Below are 7,151 nucleotides of genomic sequence, written 5' to 3' on the forward strand. Positions count from 1 at the left end.
GGCTCCTCCTCGGGTCTGCCTTTTTAGAGCAGGCATATTTCTTAGCTGTGGTTTTGGTCTGTTCTTGTTATCACCTCCAGCTTGGGCTTTGGTCGATATTTTCTACAGATGGTGGGTGCTCATAATTGGCATGCCAGTAGCAGGGGTCTGTGGATACTGACAGTCTGGTCAGAGACAGAAAGCCAGATAAACTTTCCCAGGTGTTGTTCTGGGGAGTTTTGAGAAGGCTGAGAGAAAGAATTAAAACAATCTTGCAGCTGGTGTTTTGAACAGTTGTTTTCTCATAAGATGTTTACCAAAGGGTGTCTTCTTAAATAGCCAATGGTGACAGTGTGTTGATTAAATGACCAGTCAGGTCTACCTGTATCGGAACAGTGTATAAAAAGGAATGGGTTTCTAATAAATTCGTTGTTAGCCTGCTGAAGAGAGTTAATGTGCCACTTCACTTCCACTCCTAAGTCAACAGTGACGGGTCTTCATCATATGTTCATTGAATGTTATCCCAACCAAGCAGGCATTTTAACACAACCATACAATATCAGCTATTTCACTACTATGTCTAAGTTTAGTTTACAACAGAAATAATTTAAAAAACCCTATATCTTTATGGCAAAATTACTTTAACATTATACATAGAGCATCCATTTTAATATTTGCAAAAAGACAATATTATAATATGTATATCTCCCCCCCGTGAAAAACACGTTCACTCTCCTGCGAAAATTTTAAAAGTTTAATAAAGGACAATAGGAAACAAGGATCATAGAGCAAAGGCTATTATGGCTGGGTGCATCTTGGCACTCAACCAAGAGCACACTTACCTTTGGGGATACCCCTTAAATACTTTTTCCCTTACATCAGCCTGTTGCACATTCATAGACCCTTATGCATATCCATAAACTAGTTTACATATCCCAGGAACTATTTTGCATGGCCCCTTCTTGGGTCCCCCTTTTTAGAGCACGTGTGTTTCTTGGCTGTGGTTTTGGCTCTTTCTCTTTATCACTTCCAGTTTGGGCCTTGGTCCACACTGTCTTCAGACGGTGAGTGCTGATAGTTGGCATATCTGTAGCAGGTGTCCTCATTGTATGTTCATTGGATGTTATCCCATCCAAGCAGGCATTTTAACACAAGCATACTCATATCAGCTATTTCACTACTATGTCTAAGCTTAATTAACAACAGAAATAAAAACTATGCCTTTATAAAAAAGTTTCTTTAACATCACACATATATAAAATCCATTTTAATATTTGCAAAAAGCCAATATTATAATATGTATCTGTAACACCCCCTCTTCTTTTTTAAAGTGCAGCTTTACTCAGAAAAATGACAATAGTGTATATCTTGGCAAATTGCACTTCAAACCTGCTCAGCTCGTAGATGAGCAGGTAGACAGCTTTATAAGATTGCCTGTACAATAGATTTGAGCTTGAACTATTAAATGTAATGGACAATAAATATTTAAGGCTAAAACATCAAGGACATAGTTATATAATACTGCCATGAGTTTTGCACAAGTAACTTTGCACAAGTCAGTGGGTGTGTAAGACTGACTTGTATATAAACAGCAACAAAGTCATGGTTTCAGATTATTCTTATGGAGTGAGCTACTGTTTACTGCACTTGTGATCCATCAATGTAGTTACACTGTTTTGATATCAAGTCTAATTTCAATTTACACATGGCAAGGAAGAATAACTACACTTGAATCACTAAATAGGTGTACCTATCTGAAATGCTGTCACATTTGTCTTCATGGCGAAAGATTCACAATAAAATTACCTTAATACAGCTGTGGGATAAAAAGCCAAGCCAACAGGCAAAGCTAGCCCAATATGTCTGTTTTTACAATGGAGTTTCGTGTGCTAATTATATCTAATTCTCTAATAGCTGCTGCACATAAGGCTCAGGGTTTGGTTTCAAGTGAGCAAAGGAATGCCTGATTTATGACTCAGCTAATTGCTCCCAGTAACTGTCGTGAATCATGCAATGTGCTGACACCGGGCTTGAAAGTTAATTGCTGTTCCGTTAATATCCACCTGAAATATTTCCAAGCAGGCATCTCCTGAATTTTCTAAGGGGACACTGTATCTTACAAATATGAACCTTCTTTTTCACAAACTAAAACATTAGCCACATAGTGATAAATGGTGCTCTCAGGGTACCGACTTGCAAATATTTTTCCAGGTATAAAAGTTTCTAATTTTCATGGTAACAGCTAACCTCGTTATAACTGAGCAAAAATCGGTATTAATTCAGTGCAATCAGACTTCTAAATCAAAATTCCTGAAAAAGCAGTATATATCCCACAAGGTAAGTTTTTATCAATCATACAATATATCAGCATTTCTGTTGAAGAATTTAGACCTTGCTATGTTACTGGTATGCAGGAAGACACTACATTCACAAAGTTCAGAAGATACACCACTTTCCTGCACCAGTCTCCACAATTCTCTCACAATAGTGTAGTATATGTCTCTGTAAGCTGCTGGTCGACCTGGTTCATAGATAACCAGGCACGCAGTAATAACTGAGGGGTCTCAATCCTGATTCCATGTAGAATATAACTGTATCGCTTGGGCATTATTTATGTGTGCCGGGTCTGAAGGATAGGCTGATTGAGGATAGTTATCCAAGGTAATCATCTCCTCGGGGGGTGGCATGGACGCGGAGCCGGCCTGGCAGCTCTTGGAAAGTGTTGGGGGAGGGGGCTATACCGCCCGGGGGCCCCAGAGGGGGCAGGGGAGCTGCAGCATTCCGGGACCCCAGGAAGGGCAGGCGGGGCAACCGTGCCGGGGGGCCCAATGCAGGCCGAGTGGTCTGCTGCTAGTGAAACCGCCGCCAGGGGTGCTTGTGCTGGAGGGCAGGTCGCGAAGGAGCTACTGTGGGAGGAGTAGGCAGCGAAGAAGTGGCGGGGGGGGGGCAGGCAGTGGAGGAGCTGCGGTACGCTCCAGAGCTTCTGACGTGGGGAAGGCACTGTGCAAAGGGGCCTCAACTTGGGATGCCAGTGCCGGCATAGCCGGCGGCCAGGGGGAGGCAGCCTGTAAGGGTGGCTGAGAATGACAGCCTGTGTGAGTTTCTTTAACAGTTGCTGTAATAATTCCCCAAAATGTGACGTGTCTGGATGCATCAGCATTGCCAGTGCTTGCAACTTCAAAAAGTTTGTGTCCTACTATTATAGATGGATAATGAGATGATTGGCTCTCACAATCAAGGGATGAATATTGTGTGAATATTTAGAGAAGCTTTATTGATGTATAGTTATGTTATTGTAGTTTAGATGTCCTCTGTTCTCCCCATATGTGAAAAATGCATATTATATGATTGGCTCATTGCAAATGTTAAAATGAATACTATATGTGTTATGTTGGAAAGTGCTGTATTAATCTCTTTTAAGTAATGTTGTATTCTTTTTTTGTATATTTTTTGTATATCTTTTTTTAAGTAGTGTGGTAAATATAGTTTTAGGCTAAAGCATAATATTAAAATAGGAACTATGTGATGTAAGATATTTTTTGTAACTAGCGCAAGGAATGGAAAAGATAATCAAGAAATTCTTTGCATTATTCTATTTGGATAGAGATAACAGCAACAAGACACCAAGATCCCAAGAGAAGAATTATTGAATTATTGCCTCCTTATTGGAACTGTTCAGACTTCTTCCAGACTTTTAGGAGCCAAAAAATTGATTTACAAGATGAAGGGGGGGGGGGGGGCAGAAACTAAGCAGAAGACATCCTTTGTTTGAAAAATATTTTTTTTAATCATGTATGAGATATAGGAATATGCAACAGGCTATGGCTTTTAAGGGGATATCCTTTGTTAGCAAGGTGTGCTTTGTGGCAGAGTGCAAGGCACCCGGATGTCCTTAATTCTTTGCTTTTTATTTTCCTTTATTTTCCTAACTCTGCTTATCCAAATTCTTATTGCTCTAATTTTTATTACTATTTTTATTACTATTTTCATTGCTATTAAACTTTTAAAATTTTAAAACAAGTGATTGGTGTTTTTCACATTAGCAAGGTGTGCTTTGTGGCACAGTGCAAGGCACCCAGACATCCGTAATTCTTTGCTTTTTATTGTTATCCTAATTTTCATTACTATTTTCATGACTATTAAACTTCTAAAATTTTAACACAAATGAATGGCGCTTTTCACATCATACTTCCCTTTGCCCCCCCCGTATTGTTGTCTAGGACAGGTAAAAGGAAGGTGTGTACATGTGCCCCTTGAATGGGGCAGTGGGGAATGGAAAAGCTTGTTGCTAAGGGGGCATGGCATAACAACACCTGACCCTCCAATGAAGTTACAAGAAAGCAGTCTCCACCAGTAAACGGCAAAGAAGAGTTGACTGACAGACTTTGGGAGGGGCCGGGGTTGGCTGGCTAATGCAACCTTCAGGAGTATAAACGACGCAGCATCCATCTTGAAGAGGAGCCAGCCACGTTTTAGGCAGACATGAGGGCAGTTCTCAGCCCTGCATTTTTTCCTTATTTAGTCCTTTTGTTGTATTTTTGTTAAGGTTTAATAAATCTTTTAAAATTTTTAAAGTGAGCAGTCGTTGTCTCTCACCCCTACTACCTGCCAGGCGTCTGCCTGGAAAATGCTGGCTGAGGGGAAGTTTTTTACATGCGTAGCATCTGGAATGTCTCTGTTCTGCCATTGTAAAAGCCGCTGTAAATTCTCTAGTGTCTGCTTTTGCTCAACTGACATCTTTGCTCCCATGATCTACCCCGTTGCTCACCTTAAAGTGATGAATGCATGTGCTTAGAGTTCGTAAGGTGAAGGTGAAGGTCGCTCAGGGTGTCTGGGTCTGCTGCCTGGATCTGCTGTCGGGTTGCACTGCCTGGGGCCATGGCAAGGATCTGCCGCCTGGGGCCACTCCTTGGGTTCATGGAGCATCAGTCTCGATCATGGTCCGCTCTTTGCTGTAGGTCGATCTTCTGTGTTCAGGCGCCGGTTGTGAGTGAGGGTCCAAAGTGACTCAGAGTCTCCAGGCAGGTGCAAAGCAGAGCCACTTTATTGCAAAAAACAGGCCTTTTTAAGCAGTTAGCCCTTTATCAGTTACATAGTTTTAAATCATAACAAACATAATCCAACCAACCACCATACACCACAATATGAACACATGATGATTATATAACTTGTTTTTCTACCTCTAATTCACTTGACTCACTTTTCCATAGTCCTTTTCTGCTTAGCCGAAGTAGCAGGCCTGAGACATGATTTTACAAGGCCTTCTTTTTGTACAGCCTTTACTTATCCATAACATAAGAGTAACAAAGAATAATTTAATCTCTTCATGTAAAGATGTATGGTGAACAACACAGGGATTTTGCTAATTTTTTTCAGCTGCATAAAAGATTTGCCTTCTGGTTGAAGAGTACACAGGTTGTTATAGATGAGTAATGCGATGGTTGGCTCTCACAATTAAGGGGTGAATATTATGTATATGTTAAGAGAAGTTTTGTAGATGTATAGTTCTGTTACTGTAATATGTCCTCCCAATAGTCCTCTTTCCCCTCCCCCTCATATTGTTGTCATGGGATGGCCTTGGTAGTTGGGGCATTTACGGAGAGTTGGCTTGTTACTATGGCAACATCTGACCTCCAGTCAAGATGTAAGAAAGTGATCTCCACCACTGGACAGCAAAGGAGTCGACTGACAAGACTTTGGGAGGGGCTAGAGGTATAAAACATGGAGCATCCATTTTGTAGACAAGCACATGGCAGTTGAGTCCTTTGCTCCCAGCACTGCTCTTTCTCCTTATTCAGTCTTTTGCTGTATTTTTGTTGAGGTTTCATAAACCTTTTAAATTTTAAAAGTGAGTGTCATTTCTCACACAGGCTATAAATAAAAATACATATTTAAAAAATACAATAACTTCATAAGAATAGGGGGCTATCAAGAACCTGATAGGGGGCTATCAAGTTGCCTGAAAATTGCTATTTAAAAAACCTGATTAAATCTTTATTTTTTTCCTTTGTTACCTTCTGAGCATCAGTGATGCTGTAACGACCTCATATCTAGAGTATTTTAAATGTGTTGCTCACTTCATGAAAACTATGTGATTATTATGGGTAGACTTACTGGATTTTTTTTTTCATGAAATAAAAAAAAAAAATTGAAAAAATGTTGCTCTTTCCATAACTGTAGTGTTTTCAGCTCAGTTTTTTAGGTTAGCCTTTTACTTCAGTGGGATAGGTTTTTCTAAGTTGAAATTCACCTATACTGTGTATGTCATGTGACCTTTATCTATATTTGAGAATCTGTAAAAAAAATATCATTTAATTTGCAATACTTTAGGCACATCTGTAGCAGCGTGACCCAGCTAGCTCAGTCGGTAGAGCATGAGACTCTTAATCTCAGCATCGTGGGTTCGAGCCTCACGTTGGGCGCCATTGGTAGACACATGGCAGGGTGGTAGAGATGCTGCAACCTTCTTCGAAGCATCTCCTTCAGAAGCTGCTCAGAGTAAGGCCACAAGAGCAGTCATTTCAAGTCCATGCACACAGACATGCCACAGATAGCTCAGCAGAGGAAAGACAGGAAAGATCTTTGTATGATGTATCCCAGCAAAAGTTTATTGCATCCACCACGCCAAAGGGAAACCAGGGACAAAAGACAGAACATATGCTCTGCACAAGGCATAAGTAGGGGAAGATACGGAGGCGGCACAAAGGGAAGAAGGGGCCAGCCACCAGGGGTACCACAACCAATGAGGAAACTGGGAAAGGAGAAACCAGGGGAAGTTGGGACATATGGGGAAAGGAACTGGGATGGATCAGTGTTGTGCAAGACTCCATGGGGAAGTATTTTCTGTTCGCCCAGGTGGGGAAACTCTATGGTAAGTCTCTCCAGGGGAGGGCTCTGGGGAATTCCCTGAGGGGGAAAGATCCAGAGGATTCCACACACATCTAAAAAGAGAAATCTAAACAGTCACAGTAGGCATTTAAACTTTTCTTTCTTGTTTACATATAGAAGGATGTATGTGTGAGTCTAGATGCACAGAGCTAAGTATGAAGAACTAGACTCATTGTCTGGGTTTCAAGACAAATTTCAGGAGAAAACACCCTGGAATGAGTGTTTCCTCTAAGGAGAAAGGGCTTCAATAACTCCCTTTTCTTCTGCAAATGAGAGAAATGGAT

General features: G+C 40.9%; 1 non-coding gene across 1 annotated transcript; it reads left to right on the forward strand.

Annotated features, from left to right (window-relative positions):
- Positions 1-6,328: 6,328 nt before the first annotated feature.
- TRNAK-CUU (transfer RNA lysine (anticodon CUU)) lies at positions 6,329-6,401 on the forward strand. The gene has a single exon. It is a non-coding gene; the product is annotated as a tRNA-Lys (tRNA).
- The last annotated feature ends 750 nt before the right edge of the window (positions 6,402-7,151 follow it).

The sequence above is a fragment of the Anomalospiza imberbis genome, chromosome W (assembly GCF_031753505.1).
Source record: "Anomalospiza imberbis isolate Cuckoo-Finch-1a 21T00152 chromosome W, ASM3175350v1, whole genome shotgun sequence".
In the NCBI taxonomy this organism is placed as follows: Eukaryota; Metazoa; Chordata; class Aves; order Passeriformes; family Viduidae; genus Anomalospiza; species Anomalospiza imberbis.